Source organism: Rhinolophus sinicus, chromosome 8 (assembly GCF_057876585.1).
Source record: "Rhinolophus sinicus isolate RSI-liver-muscle chromosome 8, RSI-T2T, whole genome shotgun sequence".
NCBI classification, from domain to species: Eukaryota; Metazoa; Chordata; class Mammalia; order Chiroptera; family Rhinolophidae; genus Rhinolophus; species Rhinolophus sinicus.
In genome coordinates this window covers 17580737-17601328 of record NC_142508.1, presented here as the reverse complement: position 1 = coordinate 17601328, position 20592 = coordinate 17580737, and the positions used below count along the sequence as shown (strand labels likewise).

The 20592-nt window shown below is 44.2% G+C and overlaps 1 non-coding gene across 11 annotated transcripts in view; it reads left to right on the top strand.

Moving 5' to 3' along the window:
* LOC109461152 (uncharacterized) overlaps nt 1–20592 on the top strand; it is a 45938-nt gene that overhangs the window by 9130 nt on the left and 16216 nt on the right. The gene's annotated exons all lie outside the window — the stretch shown is intronic.

Below are 20592 nucleotides of genomic sequence, written 5' to 3'. Positions count from 1 at the left end.
CTAACGTGGCTGAGGATACCTTGTTTGAGCCGGATTGATTTGGAAAGAGGACGCCCCCACAGATGCCAAAGGCAGGAGCTGCTCTGTGTCCGCCGGTCCAGGTGGCTCTAGGGACGGCGGAATGCCACACTTACCTGCCCTCCTGCTGCATCTCCAGCTCCTGAGGGAATCAGGGGATCCTAGGATTAGAAGGAACCTTAGCGATCATCTAATCCAGTGGCGCAGCAGCAGTGACTCCTGGGGGCATTTTGGAAATATGGAAGGGGAGGCGTTTTTTATTGTCACAATGATTAGAGGAATGCTACTAAGTATTCCTCTAGTGTCCTACTAAGTGTCACTTAGTAGGTAAAGGACAACTATGCCTGTCCTCATGCAATCACAAGACAGTCCTGCACAGAAAAGGTTTATCCCACATCTCAGTGGCTTTCAAATGTCTCAAGCAGTAGAAACCTGTTCATAATTATCTTTTTTTGTTTGTTTTTTTGTTTTTGTTTTTTATTTAGGTTTTTAAAAAAAAATTAGTTTCATGTGTACAAAGCATCGTAATAATTAGACATTTAAACCCCTCATAAAGTGATAACCCACCCCCCAAGCTACTACCTGTCTGACATCTTATATAGCTGTTACAATACCATCGACCATCTTCCCTATGTTGTACCCCACATCCCATGACTATATCTACCTATATATTAGTTACAGTTGACATTCAGTATTATCCTACTTCAGCTTCAGATGTACAGCACATTGGTCAGACATCTACATAGTCTATGACATGATCCCCTTGATAAGTCCAGTGCCCATCTGGCACCTTACATGATCTTTACAACATTGTTGATTATATTCCTCAGACTGTATTAACTATCAATTTGTGTTTCTTAATGCCTTCACCTTTTCACCCTGCCCCCAACCCCACTCCCATCTATCACGCTGATAGATCTAGTACCAATATTATTGACTATATTCCTTACTCTATACCCTACATCCCCATGACTACTGTGTGACACCCAATTTGTACTTCTTAATCCCTTCCCCTTTCACCCATCCTTAACCCCCCTCTCATCTTAAAGAACTCCCTCTGTGATTCCTTGTAATACTGGTTTGGTGGTGATGAACTCCTTCAGCTTTTTCTTGTCTGGGAATCACCTTGTCTGTCCTTCAATTCTAAACGACAACCTTGCTGGATAGAGTAATGTTGGTTGTATGTCGTTGCTTTTCATTACTTGGAATATTTCCTGCCAGTCCCTTCTTGCCTGCAAAGTTTGTGTTGAGAAATGAGCTGCCAGTTTTATGGGGGCTCCCTTGCAGGTAACTAACTGCTTTTCTCTTGCTGCTTTTAAGATTCTCTCTTTGTCTTTAACCTTTGGCATTTTAATTATGATGTGTCTTGGTGTTGGCCTCTTGGGCTTCATCTTGTTTGGGACTCTCTGTGCTTCCTGGGCTTGCATATCCATTTCCTTCACCAGGTTAGGGAAGTTTTCTGTCATTATTTCTTCAAACAGGTTTTCAGTTCCTTGTTCTCTCTCTCCTCCCGCTGGTACCCCGGTCTGGAGGTTGCTGCTTCTGCGTGTCCTTAGTTGAAAGTTCAGCTTGACTTTAGGCGATTCTCAATAATGGTTGTTTTGTAGATTGGTTGTAGTTTTGACGTGGTTGTGAGAGAAGGTAAGCACAGCGTTTACCTACTGCGCCATCTTGGTTGTCTCGCCTCATAATTATCTTTGAACTCAGGTTTACCCACAAACACAGTTGAGTTTGCTAGGAACGCTTCTGTATATAAATCGAGGAGAACTTGTACGTACTTCAGAACTTCATTAAGATTGTGTGTTACTTTGGAAAACCACGTCTCTGAAGGCAGAGCTCCCCCCAGAATTTGAGTCGTTGACACAACATACCTGTACCAATCTGCATTTGTACCATTGCGTTCACGCTTTTTGTACATATGGGTGCAACTTCTCATTATTTCATTCTATTAGACGTCATCATGGCTGAACGTTTATATGTTAAGACACATATTCTTATATTATAATTGTCATTTTTGTTTTTATATATCTCTTAGGGAATTGTATTGTTTTTAAAAATGTGGGGGTTTTGTTGGTTTGTTTGTTTTTTATTGGGGAATATTGGGGAGCAGTGTGTTTCTCCAGGGCCCATCAGCTCCAAGTTGTTGTCCTTCAATCTAGTTGTGGAGCGCGCAGCTCAGCTCCAAGTCCAGTCGCCGTTTTCAATCTCTTTAGTTGTAGGGGGCGCAGCCCACCATCCTTTGCGGGAATTGAACCGGCAACCTTGTTGAGAGCTCGCGCTCTAACCAACTGAGCCATTCGGCCGCCCCAAAATGTGTTTGTTTTTAAGTAGGTTTTACTTTCTATTATTTTATTTCAGTATAATAATAAAATGGATGTTATCAAACTTTTATTATAAAAGGAGGTGTTTTAACTCTAGTAGGAGTTAAAAAAAGAATCCGCTCTAATTTCTCAGCCAGTTAGTTGAACTCTCTCTACAGCAGCTCCAATAGCTGGTGTCCAGCTCTTCTTAAATATTTCCAGGGTAGGGAACTCATTACCTCTATGAGTAGTCTGTGTGATCACCTGGGAGCTGGCTGAGCTAAGAGGTGAAGTGATTGCATGTAAGGAGCTGAGCTGTCACTGAGTATCTTTCACCCTCTCGTAGCCCTATTCATGTCCTCTGAGGCCACATCAAAGGCGTCAATCCTTCTGCTTGAAAATATATCTCTTTTCTGATATTTGTAGGTGGCTAGAAACCCCATACACGTCCTCTATCCACCCTGCCCCCCACACGTTGTCTTCTCTTCTCCAGACAAAATGTCTGCAGGCCCCTCACCCCCCTGAATGTGACACGATTTTTGTGCCCCTTTGTTATCCTGGCCAAGAGGTACTGTACTAAGCATGAGGGATTCAGAGAGACCAGTAGGTTCCATTTCATTCATTGGCTATTTTACAGACTGCTGACCTATGCCATTCACTGTGTGCAGCTCTGGGGACACAGACATGATTGAGAAACAGCTGTTGTCCCTGGGAGCTCAGCCAGTGGAAACACAGTCACCAGAAATGGCAGTTTGAACATAGTTGTATCTCCCTTCTCTCCCAGGACCCCTCTAGACTTATGGGAAGGGGATTTTCTTTAAAAAACATTAACACACGATGAGGAGAGGCCATCAGCATATGAGAGGTTTCCACAAAATTCCAGAAAATTAAAAGCTGGTTGAAGTATGGAATAGCTAGATAGAAGAGTGCAGAAAGCAGCAGTTTAGTGTTCAAAGAAGAGGAGGTAAGAGAGAAGGGGCTTATTTGCCCCTGGAGCACCCCTGAGAACTGGCCCCCAAAGAGCTGGGTGTGGTAGCAGGCAAGAATGAGACCTGGTACCGGAATATAGAGATTATTTGGAAGTCCACTTAAATAAGAGTCGACCCCTACGACCAAACAAAATATTTACAGCCAGGACTCTACCCCCAACCAGGAGATTGAAGATGTAGTTCTTCTCAGGAAAATTGAGTGGTCCCAGAAAACAGACATGTAAGGGTCCCCACATAACAACCAGCTCCCACTAAGAACCCAAAAGCTAAACTCAGCCACTGAGAAAACCCCATCCACAGACACACAGCTTCCAAATGACATTTCCGTGTCTTATTCTTAAATATGTGAATGAATAGAGCCAAAGCTAATCCACCCCAAGGCAAGTCTCCAACGTAATGAGACTGAGGGAAACACAGAGAGCAAAAAGACCCCTAAGGACACGGAAATAATGGAAGGAACAGAAAAAAATTCAAACAAAACAAACACATCCTCTAATTAATGTCCACGGAGACAGCACCAAAATGGAAAACTCAGAGGACAAGAGAGTGCTCTTCGGAAATTTAAACAATTTAAAAATGGCTGCCAAAATAAAACATTCAATAGAATTGACGCTAACTAAGATTAAGGAGATCTCCCAGAAAATAGAACATAAACATTCAATAGAATTGGAAAATGAAGTTTTAAAAATGCCCCAGGAAGCAGAATAACAAGACCAATGGAAAAAACGGTAAAAATGAAAAGAGAGTCAATTTGGTAGGTCCAAATTGCACTACCGTGTTTCCCCGAAAATAAGACCTAGCAGGACAATCAGCTCTAATGCGTCTTTTGGAGCAAAAATTAATATAAGACCCAGTCTTATTTTACTATAATATAAGACCGGGTCTTATATAATTATAATATAATACAATATAATATAATATAATATGTCTTATATTAATTTTTGCTCCAAAAGACACATTAGAGCTGATTGTCCGGCTAAGTCTTATTTTCAGGGAAACAGGGTAATAGGAGTTCCAGAGAGAGAGAACAGAGAACATTGAGTGGAGGAAGCTATTACATCAATAACGCAGGAAAATTCATGACCCTGAAGTTTAGAGGTCTTCACAGAGTTCACTGAGTCCATCCCAGGACAAACAATAAAAATAGATCCACAGCAGTGCATGTCAACCTAAAATATATCAGGGACAAAGAGAATAACCAAAAAACTGTTGAGAGAGAAAATCCAACTGAACGTTCCAGGGGCATGAGAATTCTGAATGGCAACACCAGACCCTGGATTGCAGAGGTAACAGACCTTCAAAATTCAGAAGGAAAGTAATTTCAACCCAGAATTCAATACCCAGATAAATTATCATCAACCATCAGAGTAGAATAAAAACATTTTTGAGATAAGTAAGGATGCCACACCCCATTTAAGGAAGTAATTAATATTGTGCTCCAGCAAAATAAAGGCGTAAGCCAAGAAAGACAGACAGAAAAATCCAGAAACAGTGACTCCAATCTGGAGAGTAGTGGGGAGAAGTCCCAGGCTGATAGCTGTGCACTGAGCCCAGGGACAGAAGACCCACGGCCAGGGGTCTCCTGAAAGAAGGGAGACACAATAAAGTACCTGAACTGCCAGAGCTTCTGAATCAAGCTTGGAGAACTATTTAAAGGGGATGGTGACAAAAATAAAATAAAGACAGAAATGCCTGGAAAACCAAAAATCTACACATACAAATAAAATTTAATCCTTGTACCCTAATTAACACTTCAATGGCCATGTTTCCATGGTCACAATCATGTAAACACTATTTAACCAAGAAGGGTGACAGAATGGGAGAGACAGATTGTGGGCAATATAATAGAATGAACCTTCTTCTGTTATCGAAGAAGTAAAAATGATGTATAAATTTGATAAATCAAAAAATGACTTTATTAAAAACTGATTTTATAAATATGTATGTAGAGATATAAAAGGCACTACCAGAAGAAACGGCTGAAAGAGGTAGTGAGGAAGTGAGACGGGATGTGAGACGTGGCCGTGGGCTGGTTTTTATTCATTATCAGCCTTTTGATAGAATTTGATTTTTTTAACCATGTGCATATATTGGTTTGATAAACACACACTCTATATCTATCCATCCAAAACCTCAAATAAAAATGTGGTAAGCAGCATGTTTGAGTGAAGATGCACGCAAGCTAGACCCAGAGGTTTGGGGTGGTTAGAATGACCAGGTAGTCCCCCCCTTATCCAAGGGGAATACGTTCCAAGACCCCCCATGAATGCCTGAAACTTGGATAGTCTCGAGCCCTATATATACTATTTTTTCTGTACATACTCATACATACCTATGACATTTATTATAATGTTTAATTTGTATTAGGCACAGTAAGAGAGTAACAATAATAACTAATAATAAAGTAGAACAATTGTAACAATAGACTGTAATACAAGTTATGTGAATCTGGCATTATTAGGTAAAATAAGGGTGACTTGTACACAAGCTCTGTAAAGCTATGACAGAGCGTCTGATAACCAAGATGGCTACTGAGTGACTAACAGGCAGGTAACGTATATAGTGCAGAGACGCTGGACAAAGGGATGATTCATGTCCCAGGCAGACCAAAGTGGGACAGTGAGACATTTCATCACACTTCTCAGAACAGCACACAATTTAAAATTGATCAATTGTTTATTTCTGGAATTTTCCATTTAATATTTTTGGACCACAGTTGACTGTGGGAAACTGAAACCATGAAAGTAAAACACCAGGTAAAGAGAACAGAGCGTCCAAGATGAGCTGTGGGGAAACTGAGGAAGGCTGGGTGGGGCCAGGCAACAGGAGCCCTAGAGACGCCATCAGGACCTTGAACTTCATCTTGGTAGCAATGGAGAGCCATTTATTTTAAGAAGGACAGTGACATGGTTGAATTTGTGTTTTGGAAGCACACCTTGACAGCAATAACTCTGGAAGCTGGGTCTAAGAGAGTGAGGAATGGAGAAGGAAAATCCCTTTAGGAGGCCACAGCGGTAGCCCAGGTGAGGAATATATGGGGACCTGAACCAGGACGGTGGGTGGGGGCAGGGGGAGGCAAATCAAAACAAATGTTTAGAAAGTAAATGTGACTGAAGGGCAGGTTGAGGAAGAAGGAGGAGGCTTTACGAGGGAGAAGTGGGCAAATGATGGCTCTTCTTGCTAAGACGGGGCTGAGGTTTGGTGGTCCAGATGATTGGTTCAGTTTTGAATGTGTTGATTTGAGGGGCTTGCAGGAAACCCAAGTGGGGTGTCTAAGAAGCCACTGAATATTCCATAGAATGCTCTGGGACAAGGACTTAGGGGACATCAGCGTGTGGTGGACTATAGGGGCGATGGCCCAAAGAAAGCATCCAGTGAGAAAAGCAGTGGACCAGGGACAAAAATCTGGGTTTTAGTATTTAAAGGACAGGCTGATAATGCTCTAAATAAGGTTGGGCATCTTTTTCGATATGCATGAGCCGTTCTTATTTCCTCTTCTGTGAAATACCTATTTTATGTGTCGATTATTTTTCTATTTATTTCAAATCAAATCCATCAACTCGCTTGATGACAAAACTATAGAATGAATCCCAGTAGACTAAGGCTCAGTTAAAGCAAGTATTAACTAAAGCAGTTCAATAAGAGAAAGAAATGAGGCACCAAATTAGAGAACTGGAAGCAAAATTGTATCATTGATGTAAAATGATGTGATTGCATAACTTGAAAACCTAAGAAAATCAATGGAACAAAATACAAATAGTAAGAATTCTATGGGATTGCTGATGCAAAAAGAATATGGCAAGTTAATAGCATTCCTATATAAAACAACCAGAAGGTTTAAAATGCAATGGGAAGGAAAACACAATTGTAATAGCAATAAAGGACAAAGTCTATATGAAGAATTTTAAAACATTGTTAAGGGACACAATAGTTGAACTCACCAGATAGAGATTGGATTGGAAAATGTTGACCCTAAGTATTATGAAGACGTTCATTCTTCCTAAATTATGCTTTACACCTAAATACTTAGGTAAGATCTTGACAATTTTTTTTCTTGAAACCAGACCAGCTTATTCTCAAGCTCATATGGAAAATAAACCTGCATGAATAGCCAGGAAATTCTCATAAAGAGGAGCCATGAAACAAGATCAGCTCTATCCCATGTGAAAACACCATTAAAGTGAAGAGACACCAAGAGTGTTTAGTCAGATCAATAGAACAGAATCAAGAGCTCAGAAATAGGCCCACGTTTAGTATACCATAAATGGGAATTTAGTATGTCATAAAATGACATTTCCTATCAGAGAGAAAAAGATAAATTATTCAATAAATAGGGCTGGGGACATATCTGGGGGAAAAGTTGATTCCTAGTTCACTCTTTATATCAAAATAATGGAGCAAATATATTAAAGTTAAAACTGAAGCCATAAAAGTACTAGAAGAAAACATGGAGCATTTTAAAAAGTGTATATAGATAGATAAGTAGGTGGATATAATTTACGTATAAAAATAATATATCTATAAATTATATAAATTTATAAATTCTATTTATATATATCATTTACATATCTATCTATATATAAAATCTTGGAGTAGGGGAACACTGTTTGCTCATGAAGCCACACTTCAAGACTGATTAAATCAACCATATAAAAATAACAGAGAAATAAACAAGACCAAACAGCAAATGGTAAATTATGAAAAGATATTGCAAACATATATGGCAGACAAATGCCCACTTTTTTCTATATATAGAGCCACTACAAAGCAATAAGAAAAATTCAACTGAAAAATTAGCAAAGGATGTGAATAAAGTTCACAGAAAAATCCCTTGCTCTTGCATGTATGAAAAGATGTTCAACCTCACTTGTAATGAGGGAAGTGCAAATTAAAATCACAATAAGATGTCATTTTTCATCAATCAAAACTCAGTAAAAAAAAACCCACAAAAATAGCATAGTGTATTGGCAAGATCCATCACTGATGGGAGACTAAGTTGGTATAACTGAGATCAATTGTCAAGTGGAAAGGCAAGCCCAGAACAAGGTGTAGGGCACGCTACCTACCACTTGCATTTTTTTTTTTTAAAAAGCACATATATTTTGTATAGATATAGAGCATCTTTGGAATAACACACAAGATGCAGGAATCCTTTCTTCCTTCCCTCATCTCTTCCTTTCTTTCTTGTTTTCCTTCTTTTTTAAAAAAAGTAGAACTAATTTTGTCTTTCTAATTATAAAAGTAATATATGTTTCTTATAAAAAGATCCTTCCTATTGGAAATATAGAAAGATGTTGAAAAGAAAGCAAAACCACCTTTAGCCTCGTCACTTAGAAAAATCACTTAACATTTTGGTATACATTCTTCCAGATATTTTTCTTGATACATTTTTTTTGAAATGGTAGTTTATCTTGTACAACTATTTTTATTCTGATTTTTCTCACTCAACAACATCTTTTTTCACATCATAAATATAGAGCTACATCATCATTTTTAATATGTGGATGCATCATAATTCATTGAAGTTCTCTAATGACTAACCTTTGAGACATTTCTAATGTTTCACTGTTATAAGCAATAATGTGATAAACACACAGGTATAAAATATATTTGTGAACCTGTTTGAGTATATGTATAAGAAAAATTCTTTAAAAATTGAATTGCTGAGTCAAAGCATAAGTGTATATAGAAGGCCCCTGTTATATGTGGTCAGATTGCTCTTAGAATAGTTGAAACAGTTTACCTTTCATCCCATATATGAGAGGGCCCATTTCCCAACCTTCACTTGCCCTAAGCATTATCACTTTTTCTCTTTACTATTTTCATAGGTTGAAAAATATATCTCATCTACAAAAGAAGAATTGAGTTTCTTTTTATACAATCATTGCCTATCTATAAACCTTGCTTACTTTCCTATTGGAATGGTCAAAATTTGTATTGCTTTCTAAGAGCAATTTACATATTAAAAACATTTATCTTTGTGTATCATATTGCAAATAGTTTCCCAGTTTGGATTTTAAATTCATGAGCTGTTTAAAGTTTTTTATTATGGAAAATTTCAAACATATAGAAAAGAAGGCAGAATAGTACTATAAACCTCTGGATATCTATCACCCAGCTTCAAACATTACCAGCACATAACAATTTTGTTTCATCTATATCCCTACCACCTTCCCCCATTTATTTTGAAGCAAATCCCAGACGTCACATCATTTTATCTGTAAATACTTGCTATACAGTGTCTTTGACATGTAGAAATATTCAATGTTTCAGGAAATCCAATCCAATCAGAAAATAGTCTTCATGAAATCCCAGCACCATTTCTTGAGTAGCACATTCTTTCTCCCACTGACTTGAAATGCCAGCTGGATTTTCTACTCTGTTCCTTTGATCTGTCTGCATAGTCAGACACCAATACCTTACTGCTGCAATTATGGTAGGTTTAAAATATATTTGTTCATATTTCATATGATAAGCATCAGGGGAGCTCCAAATCTGTCTTTTTTCCTCCAAGTTTTTCTTATGTATTTCCTCACATTTATTCATCCCAGTTAATGTTAGATTTATTTTGTCAATTTCAACTCAAAAACTCAACTGAGATTTTGATTGCAATTATGGGAAATGTGTAGATGAATTTGGGGAAGATTGACATTTTTATAATATCGAGGATTCTTGTCTTGAAACCAAGTATGGCCCTCTATTTATTTGAATTGTTCAGTAGAATGTGAGAGCTTTTCTTAAGGAGGTCCTGCATTCTCCTTGTTAAGATTCTCCCCTGATAGTTTATATTTTGGTTGTTACCGTGAATGTAATCCATTTTCCCATTATAGTTTCTTACCTGGTTGTTAGCACTACATAGAAAAGCTAATGCATTTTTTTAATATTTCTTTTGTAACTACCTGCCCTATTAAATTCTCTGATTAGTCATAATAATTTTCACTTGCTCTTCAGGTTTTCTATAGAGTCCATTAGGTTTTGACTTTCCATTTCCAATAATTATACCACTTTTTCTTTTTCTTTTATGATTGCTTTGACTGGACTTACTTCCACATGATATTTTATGATAGCTCTAATCAAGAACATCCTTGTGCACTTATGGAGTCATGTTTCATCTTTAAGCATGACATTAGCTCCTGGTTTGATTTGTTCTTTATCCCACTTTGAAATTATCCCTCTATTCCTAGTTTTCTAAGAGGGTTTTTAAAAAATGTATATTAGATTTTTCTCAAATGCTTTTTGGGCCTCTATCAAATGATCATATGATTTTCTCCTTCAATCTATTCATGAGCTAAATTGCAGTAGTCTATTTCTTAATGTTGACAGTCATAAAATTCCTAGAATAAACTTCCCTTTGTCATTTACACTATTACTTTTATTACTCTTCTACTGGATCCTATTGGTAATACCTCATTTTTTCCCCATTAGCGTTGGTGTATGAGACTACAGATTACTCTTTCAAAAAGCTTAACTGGGAAGAAGAGGAAAGAGAGAACCGAGGCTTTAGAGAGACTCAGAATTAAGGAAGTGTTTTGAGTAGGCTTTGGGGACATAGCCAGGAGAAAGGAAGCACTTGAAGATGTAAGAGAAAGGGGGAGTCGCTGACGGAACAAGGTGCCAGTGGAGGGGTCTGTACACCAGTGGCCAGGTGGCCATGAGCAGGAAGGGGGTCAGCCCTTGCTGAGACCGGTCAGGTAAGAGAGGATTATGGTTGGAGTCCTCAGAGGTCATGAGGTCTAGGAAGCAAGGTTGTCTTCCTGGGTTGGTGGGTGAGGGCTTGAGACAACTCGTAAAAGTTGAGAAGAGTTGCTGAGAGGAATGGGGACAAATCAAAGGCTTGTCATGGGATGCTGAGGTCCTGCTGTGGTAAAAGACCTTGATTTTTTGTGGCATCAGTCTCCAAGCCTTCTTCTGGGAGCCCTGTGGGAACAGAAGAGAACAGTGGGCCAATGCAGGGCTGGGGCTTTGATGGGTGAGTGAGGAAAGCAGACAGTGGGGCAGGAGCTGAGCAGGTCTCGCGTGTCGGCAATGGTGATGGTAATGAGCAGGGAAGACACACACGACACAGCCAGCCCCGCTGTAAGATGGCTCTCATAGTTTGTTTTAATTTCCACGTCAAGGCAAAATTTTCCATTTTTGCCCTGTCATTAACCGAACAGAATGTGCTATGGCTTAAGCCAGATAACTTCCATCACTGATTTCATGCTCTGCCACGTTCTTGTCAGATACAAAAAAAAAAAGTCTGTGCTCCTGGAACATTATGTTGGGACAATAGGAAGTGTGTTCTGATGCGAGGGAAACACTGGGATTGGGGGTGAGGGCCACCTGAGCCCCTGCTCGGTACTTTGGGCTGTTTGGGCATTGACGGGAGTGGTTCAGGGGGTCAGGCACGCAGGCCTGGCTGGGCAGGGGAGTGAAGATGCTCCTGACAGACTGGTAGAAAGGGGACTTGAGGGGACAGGGCAGCTGGGAGTGAGCCAAGACTGAGGGGAGCTAGAGGTGAAAGGCATGAGATGAGGAGGTCCAAGGTCCACGAGGCTGGCTCGTTGAACAGGCCTTTTACATGGATCTTGAGGTCATTCCAAATGATGCCACGAGTGGACGGGGAGACAGCGAGCTAGGATGTAAGTCTTGGAGAGTGTAGGGAGTGTCCAGGGAGTTGGAAGGTGACAACACTGAGGAGGGGGACGTGGGGGTGGCTGGAAAGCAGGCCCTGCAGAGGATGGATAGGCATGTTTTAAGAGTTGCAATGGGGAGCCAGAAGAATGCAGACACCCCACCCCCACCCCCACCCCGGGGCCCTGTCATTGAACCCGAGACCAGCCCCGTGGAGAAGAATGAGGCCCAGGGAGGGGAGTGACCCATTCAGATCGCCTGGCCAACAGCACCACGGTTAGGATATACACGCAGGTCCATGGCGGCCTGAGGGGCAGCAGATGGCCTTTCAGGTGAAGGTGTGAGCTGCAGCCACTGCCTTCCCCATCCTGTGAGGCCTGGTCAGAGGTGAGCCCAGAGGTCTCCATCTGTCCCCTCCCTGCTGAAGGCAGCCTCAGGTGGCTTGGGAAAGTGTCCAACCCTGAACAGGCCCACACAGCCGGGGAGCACGGGGATGGAGCACCCTTCTAGCACCAAGGGGTTCTGCCTCCATGTCTCTGTGGCCCAAGCCCTGCCTCCTCTTCCTGGCCTGTTCTTTTGGGGCTGCCCCCACCTTACGGATGAAAGAGGGATGTAATGAGAATGGAGTTTGGCTTCTGATGAATGGGGTTCAAATCCTGACTAATATTGTTAGCTTTGTGACCCTGGGCACGTGATCGTCTCTCTGAATTTTAGACTTCTCACCTGCCAAAAAAAAGGGGAATCTGTAGCCTACGGGACCCTTGTCAGTTGCTGTTGTGACTAAAGCAGAGAGTCCATGTCTCACTGGTCAGGTTCTTGGAGAAGCTGGCCCTGCGAGGGACAGCAGCATATGGGCGGTGTCTTAGGGAGTGCTCCCAAGATCAACACCTGGGGAGGGGGGAGCCCTTCAGAGTTGTTCCCAGTCTCACTGATGTTCTTTACCTTGGGAAGGAGACATGACTGGGCAAGGTGATCCTCTTCAGTCAAGCACAGTTCTGGAAGAGCGATGGGAACTGTGAGGATGGCAGCATTCCCAGCAGCTGAGGGAATAAGTCCTCCATTATAAAGAGAGAACTGGTCTGTGCGTCTAATGTATTTATCAAACTATGTTGATTGTCATCACGGCTTCAAGCAGATGAGCGTGAGCTTGGCTCTGAGTGGACTGGCCAAAGCATCAGCCAGCAGAGCCAGGTCTTGGCTCAGCCCCCGCCTGGGTCAGTTGATTTGGGTGAACCCTTAATATCATGGAAAAATGTGGACATCCTTTCTGAGGTGAGAGTCTCGCTTTGATCAGCTTCCCAAAGGGGTCTATGAGCCCAGTTTTTTGGAACCATCACTTTAGAGTCACATTCCGAGTGCAGAAGGGGGTTTCCTTTACCTCCCCATTCTACAGCCTGCCTCTCCCCAGCTGTTCAGTCTGGGAAGCCCCTCTAGACCTCACAATTCCCTTCCTCTAACCCCGTCCTCCAATCCTGTAACTGTCATACCAGTCCTAACATGGGCTCTAGTGTTAAACATCTGGATTTAAACCCTACCCTTGCCGCTCACCATCTGCATGACCTCGAGCAAGTTTCCTGACCTCTGTGAGCCTTACCTTCCTCACCAACGGAATGGGAATAATTACACTTACTCCACAGCTGCCTTCTGAAGATGGATCAAATGAGATGGTTTAGGGGAGTGCTCTGCTTGATGTGTAGAACAGAGTAGGTAATCCATAACAAAATCATTATTTTCTTTCTGTGATTCGAGCAGACTTTCGCCATTCTTGTCTGCCTTTCCTAGCATTTCTGAGCATCAGCGGTTGATGCCTCAAACCCAGGATGGTTCCAACTTAAGGGCTCCCCTCACAGGGCCTCACGGCTGGATGTCTCCCTCTGTCCCTGCCATTCCTGGTGCCCACACAGAGGCTGGAGGCCTCCGCAGGTTCCCTGCTCCTGAGGAAAACTCCTGATCAATAAGGACCCCAAGTTAGCTCTGAGGAAGCCTTAGGCATTCGTGCATAAAGGGTGTTCCCACCCTGCTCTCACAGCAAGGCTGGATGGTGGGCAGAGCAGGGACTGCATTCCTCCAGGCAAATCCAACTCCCTGAGGCCACAGAGTTCGCCAGTGACCAAGCTAGATTCCTTCCTGGATGTCACAGTGTAATGCTAAGAGGGAGGCTTGGGAGCCAGCCTCCCTGCCTGGGTTCAAATCCTGGCCCTGCCCCTTGCTAGCTGGGGAAGCTTGGGTGATTTAGCTCCATTTCTTTATCAGTACCAACAGGCAAAATAACAGTCATTCTCTCATAGGCAGCCATGGGGCTAATGTATGTGTGTGGAACAGTGCCTGCTGCTGTGTAAATGTGAGCTGTCATGTGACTGGATCATGGATTGTACCACATCTTCTCGGAATTGAGCGCCTTCAACCTCCTTTGTCACCATGTGAAGCATCACTCACCACATTCTCTGTGTCTCCTCAAAATGTGTTGGTATTTTCAAGGGGATTCACCTGAGGCCTTAGGCCCCAAACCTACTGGACTCTGAAAAATCTTACTTGCTTTGTCTCCTATCTTTAAATATTTCCTCCTCTGCCGCCTGCTTCCCACAACCTGTAAACCACAGGTCTCCTCACCCACCACCCTCCTCAGCTGCGACCCTGTGTCTTCATCCCTTCCTGTTGACCAGGAAACTTTGAAAAAATAAAATGCCTATGGCTCATTGCCTTCCAGCTTTCCCCTTTCCCAACCACTCCTCAGCGCCAGCCAACTGTGGGCTCTGCAGGGTTCATTTCCCTGAAGCTGCTCTCGGTGGTCCGGCATGGCCGCTTGTGTCCTTCCTCAGAGACCATTTTGGACTCAGGCTGGCACAGCTGACCCTCTCCCTCTCCCTCCCCTTCTCCCCTTCCCCTTTTCCGCCCCTCCTCTTCTCTCCCTAACCCCTCTCCTCCCTCCCCTTCCTTTCTCCCCTCACACTTTCCTGCCTGGGGTCCATTGCACTCTGTCTCCCACCCCCAGATTACCAGCCTTCTCCGCCTCTCTGGCTTCTGCCCAGTTCCTCTTCGTCCGCAGCCCCCAGTCAGGGCATTGCTCTTAAATATGTAGCTTCTTAGATGGTCGGTTGATGTTTCTCACCAAATTTGGGGAATTTTTAGCCTTTATTCCTGAAAATATTCTTTTCTGCTCAATTCTCTACCCCCTTGCCTTCTTACGCTTTTTATGTTAAATTACCTGATATTGTCCCATGGGTCAGTGAGTCTGTTCATTTTTTTTTTAAATCATTTTTCTCTGTGGTCTTCGGGTTGGATAATTTCTATTGATCTATTCTCAAGTACAATGACCCTTTTTTCTGCAGACGCCAATCTGGTGTTAAGTTTATCCAGTGAATTTTTTGCTTTAGATCTTCTAGCTTTCAGTTTTTAAATTTCCATTTGGTTCTTTTCTATAGTTTTCATTCTTCCGCTGAAAATTCTACGTCTGTTCATTAAACATACATATTTATGAAAGCTGTTTAAAAGTTCCTATCTACTAATTCTAATATTTCTGTAATTTAAGGACCTGTTTGTATTGGCTTACAATAAACTATTGCAGGTCTATTTTTCTGGATTACGGGTCATACTATCCTGCTTCTTCTCATGTTTAAAATGTTTTTTTGTCGTTGCGTGTTGGACATTATGGAAGAGACATCATAGGGAGTCTAGTTTGTGTTTTCTTCCTTTAAACAGTGCTGAGTTTGGGTAGACATTAAATTACAAGTGGGTCATTTTGATCCTGGCAGGCTAGTTTTCTTCTTTGCTGTGGTTTTTTTTTTTTTTTTTCTTGGCCTTAGAGTATGGCACTTACTCAAAGCCATGGTTAGTACGCGTAAAATCACTCCTGAATACTCAGAGGCCTTACTGAGGTCTTCCTCCTTTTGGCTGGAATGGAACTCTGTCTCTAAGCCCTGCAATGGTGACTCTGTACCGCAGCCTTTTTCTGCTGGGCATTTGTGGAGTCTAGTAGCCCAGCACTCATCCAGGCACCCATGGGAGCCCTTGGAGAAGCCACAGTCTTCGTTCAGCTTTAACAGCACCGTTATTTCTCATCGTTATGGAGTCTGGAAGTATAAGATCAAGGTGTCTGTGTGTCCAAACTTCCTTTTCTTGTAAGGACACCAGTCAGATTGGATTAGGGAGCCACCTGCATGGGCTTATTTTAATGTAATCACCTCTTTAAAGGGCCTATGTCTAAATACAGCCGGTCACATTCTGAGGTACTGGGGGTTAGAGCTTCAACATGTGAATTTGGGGTGGGGGGAGGAGACACAATTCGGCCCATAACAGCTATCTTGCCTCTCACATTTTGGTCACTTCAGCAGCCCAGGACTCTGATGTCTGCCATCTGGAAAGTGCCTGGGTAGAAATCTGAGGTACATGTGGGCCTCACATCACATATTTCCTTTCTCTCAATAATCACAGTTCTATGCTGCCTGTTACCCAATGACTGAAAACAGTCACTTCATATGTTTTGTTGTTCCAGTCAGGAGGGTAAGTCTCGTCCTCATGGCTGACAGCAAAAGTCCAGCACCAGCTTTTAACCTCTCTGCCTCAGGTCCATGGTCAAAATTACTCATGAAGCCAAATAGACTTCCCTTACCCATGTTTAGGAGAATCCGTGTCCTTTCCCTCATCCACAGTCACGCTGTGGCTCTCAGCCAACGACGGGTGTAGCTGGCTTTGCTCACCCAACCGTCCTTCTCAGGACTGCCTGGTCTCTGCACCCTGTAGGCCTGGGATGGGGATTGGGTGGCCCACACCTGCCCCTTCACCTTTCTCCCTGCCTTTTTCTCCCTTGGTTTTATTTATTGCCCCAGGAAGAGGAAAACCAAATTTCCACAGGAAGCAGATTGGATGGGGCAACAGGCAGAAAGACAGAGAACGGTGGGGACAGAGGAGGAAGACAGAGGCCTCGAGAAGGGATCCTCCAAGGGAAGACAAGCAAGGAGGGAGGAAAAGAGCAGAAGAGGTGGGAGGGAGGGAAAGGAAGCAGAGCAGGGAGGAGTGGTGGCTGGCTTTCCTTCCAGGCTTCACAGGGCCTGTGCTTTGGGTCCTGAGTCTGGATACGATCTTTGCAGGGTCAGGATCACCACTTGCCATCCATTCTTCCAGGTGGTGCCAGAGCCAAGGGGCCTGACTCACTGCTAGTGGAGAAAACCAGGGGCAGGTTTATTCCTTGACTGTGGGAAGAAGGGGGTTGGGGGTAACTTTCCGGGGCCTGGCACACTGTTGCCCAGCAGCTGCCCCCGAATCAGGAGCCATAGCCCAGAAAGCTGTGCTGGTCCCCAGAGGACTTCTCAGGAGCCCAGGATGAGGTCACAGTAGGGCAGGCAGAGACTGAAGGTGAGGCAGGCATGGGCCTCCCTCCTCTAGCCCCAGGATGCCCCCCGGACAGGCCTGGAAAACCTGCCCAAAGCCTCTGCTTCGCTGTCCCCAGGCTCCCTCCGGACCAGCTCTGCTGGTACTTGCTGAGAACCGCCTCCCAGCTCCTTGGACGTGCCCTTGCCCACAGTTCTGGGCCCCAGACCTTCTCTCCAGGCAGGGCCAGTAGCACAACTCCATGAACCCCTCCTGGGGTGCAGTATGCTCCCCGCTGTGCCATTCATGTTGCTTCTCGCTCCCCCTAAGTTCAGAGGGTGATGCTTTCAGACCTGGTGTCCACTTTAAATGGGAGGAGAGTTCTCCCTGCAAACATAAATATCTAACCTTTGGGAAGGGCTCTTTCTCCTTGAGGTAAGGTCCTGGAGGGCCCCTGGGAATTACGGCAGCTTTCAGATGTTGAGGCCCTCTCCTCGGAATCCAAGTTCCCAGATACAGCGAGTTCAGATGGGTGGATGGGAGTGGGAGGTTGGATTTCTGTTAGCATCAGAAAGAAACAAATCAGGAAACTTTGAAGTTATTAATAAAATGAAATTCTATAAACTGTGGTACCTCCATTCACAACACCATTCAGGGTATACAATGGTTATTTTTATCTAAATTATTTCCTGAACAAGAACAAGATTCAGATGTTAAACAACTGTTACTCTATTTAGTGTCAATTTGTAGTTAATGAAACTATGAGAACAATAAAAACTTACAGTAGCTCCGGAAAATATGATTACTGAGCTGATAAAAAAGAATGCCCTGTAATTTAATGAGTAAAACTTGAATAAGTAATATTTCTATTTTAACATGAAAAAGGAAAATGTGAATACTAAGTGGAAAAAATTACAAGGCACAACATGTCACAAATCAAGAACGCGGAAGCTAAAGTGAAGAAAGAGATATCAAAGGTGATTCAGCAGGTGATGAAGTCACAATGCAAAATTGCCCAATGTTCACATGAGTTCTGTTACACAGGAATAGATTAGATGCACAGTGGAAGAGACCATCTAGCTTCCTGCGCTCTCTGGGAAGGGGGGGGGGTCATCTGAGTAGTAACAGTGATAACATGAAAACATGGGCTCCTTCCTCCCTCTCTCCCTCCCTCCCTCTCTTTCTTCTGTGAACACTAGCTATGGCTGCTGGGTATACAGCAGCTAACAAAACAGACAAGATTTCTGTCCTCATGGATTTACAGTCCAGGGGGACAGGCAGCCATTAAACAAGCAAACAAAAAAGCCACACTAATAAACACCTATTTGCAAAAGGAGATTAAGTGCTGGGAAGATGTACCGGGTGCTATGCAACAGACTAACAGAGTGGATTTGACTTGGGTGCTCAGGGAAGGTCTCTTTGAGGGGGTGATAACGAAGCCCCCTGCTGCAGGCTGAGTGGGAGGAATCCAGGTGGAGCGGGGAGGGTGGCATTCCTGGCGGAGGGGACAACAAGGGCAAAGTTCCCGAGGTGAGCTGGGTATGTTCCAGAGCTGGAAGAATGCCAGATGGCTGGAGTGTCAGGAGGTCAGGAAAGATTGACGCTGGAGGAGCCCAGGGAGCTAGGCAGGGGCAGGTGGTCACGCGTGGATTTAATTTTAAGCGTTGTAAGAACCATTTAAGGATTTTTTTTTTTTTAGCAGGGGTGGGACATGAGCAGATTTGCGTGTTTTTTTAATTATTGTGGCTGCAAAGAGCCAAGTGGGTATAGAGTGACCAGGTGGGAGGCTACTGTGGTACAAGTTTGCCCGTGAGGGTGGGGGGGGGTCTTCTATAGAGCAGGGGCAGTAGACTGGGAGGAGCAAGTGCGTGGGTTCAAAATGCATTTAGAACTTTGAACTTGAGATATATTCAAAATGAGGGGTGAGGAAGTGGAGGGGCCTGAGGTGGCCCCTTGGACAGAGCAGCCAGGAGAAGGATGGAGGTTCCGCCCACTGAGGTGTTAGCACGCTCCTTTGTGTGTCTGAAACTCTCCTGTTTTACAAGTAAAAAGCATGAGTGCTGGCCTTTGCTAGAGGGGCAGTGAGACCCTCAAGGTCACCCAGCCAATTGGCAGAGCTGGGACTGGCACCCAGGGGCTCTGTCTGTGCCAGGTGTCCACTGCTGGGCGGTGCTCGCCTGCGATCTTACCTGAGTTCCCCTGCTCCAGAGCGGGGGCATCCAGAACACTGCATCTCAGGGGATCCTGCCTACCGCCCAGTCCAACCTGCCCTGCACAGCCTGGGCTCCCTCCTGGAATGGAGGTCCCGCAGCCCCAGCCCTGCTGGCCGGGTGACTCCCCTCCACCCCGCCAGGCCTGCTGGGACAGGGCCAGGGAGGCCTCCACACAAGGCCTGGAGCCAGTGAGGGTGTCCACATGGGTGCCTCCCTTCCTCCTGCTTGGTCTCAACTCAGTGCGCAGCCTCCAGCTTCTATTTCTGCCTCCCTCTGTCCCTTCAGCCTTTCACATATGGTCACTATCAAATCCTACACCATGCGAGCTGAAAGCAATCCTGTCTGTGGTCAGTCTTCCACATCTGTTTATTAAATTGGACTGCATGTTGTATGTGGTCCCACTGCTTCACTTTCCCCCTGTTCTCCCCTCTAGGGCCCCTCTCCCAGCCTCCCTGACCCCATGCACTGTTCTCTCCTGTCTGTTATACCCTCATAAATTTGCTGCATCCATGCCCTCTTTCCATCTTTCTAGGTCAGGTCCCCCCATTAACTCTCATCAGAATTGTTGCAAAGCCTCTAACTTCCCCCCACCCACCTACCCAACCACAGCTTCTCCCTCCTACAGTCAATTCACAAATTTTTCCAGCTCACAAACCTTCAGAGGTTGCTCACTGCTCCGTGGAGGAACCCAACCTGGCACCAGAGGCCAAGCTTTGGCCGTAGACTCTCACCATTTCTCACTTCTCCCCTTCCTGCACCTAGAAACCAGTGCCCCCACCCCCAGCAGGTTTCCACGTGGAGCCTTTGCTCTGCCATTCTTTCTCTCTGCCTCCCAGTCCCAGAAGTTCAAATCCCTCCCACTTTGCCCAGTGCAACTCTCACAAGGCGCCCCCATTCTCACCCCCACCCAGCCTGGAAGAGTCTCCCTCTCCTGGGCACCCCTGCGGCACTTCTCCACACCCATCAAGGCCTTCCTTGCCCGTCCTTGTTTGTGCTTTTGCCATTGGAGGTCCCAGGAGGGGGATCGGGCGCCCTGGGGGGGATGATGAGCTTAGTGTAGGATGCGTTTTGTCTGAGGGGCTTGGGGTGTCTAGGGGGCCATGTCTACACTTCCCTTCTAAGAAGGGGCTCCTGGAGGGCAGTGTCTCAGCA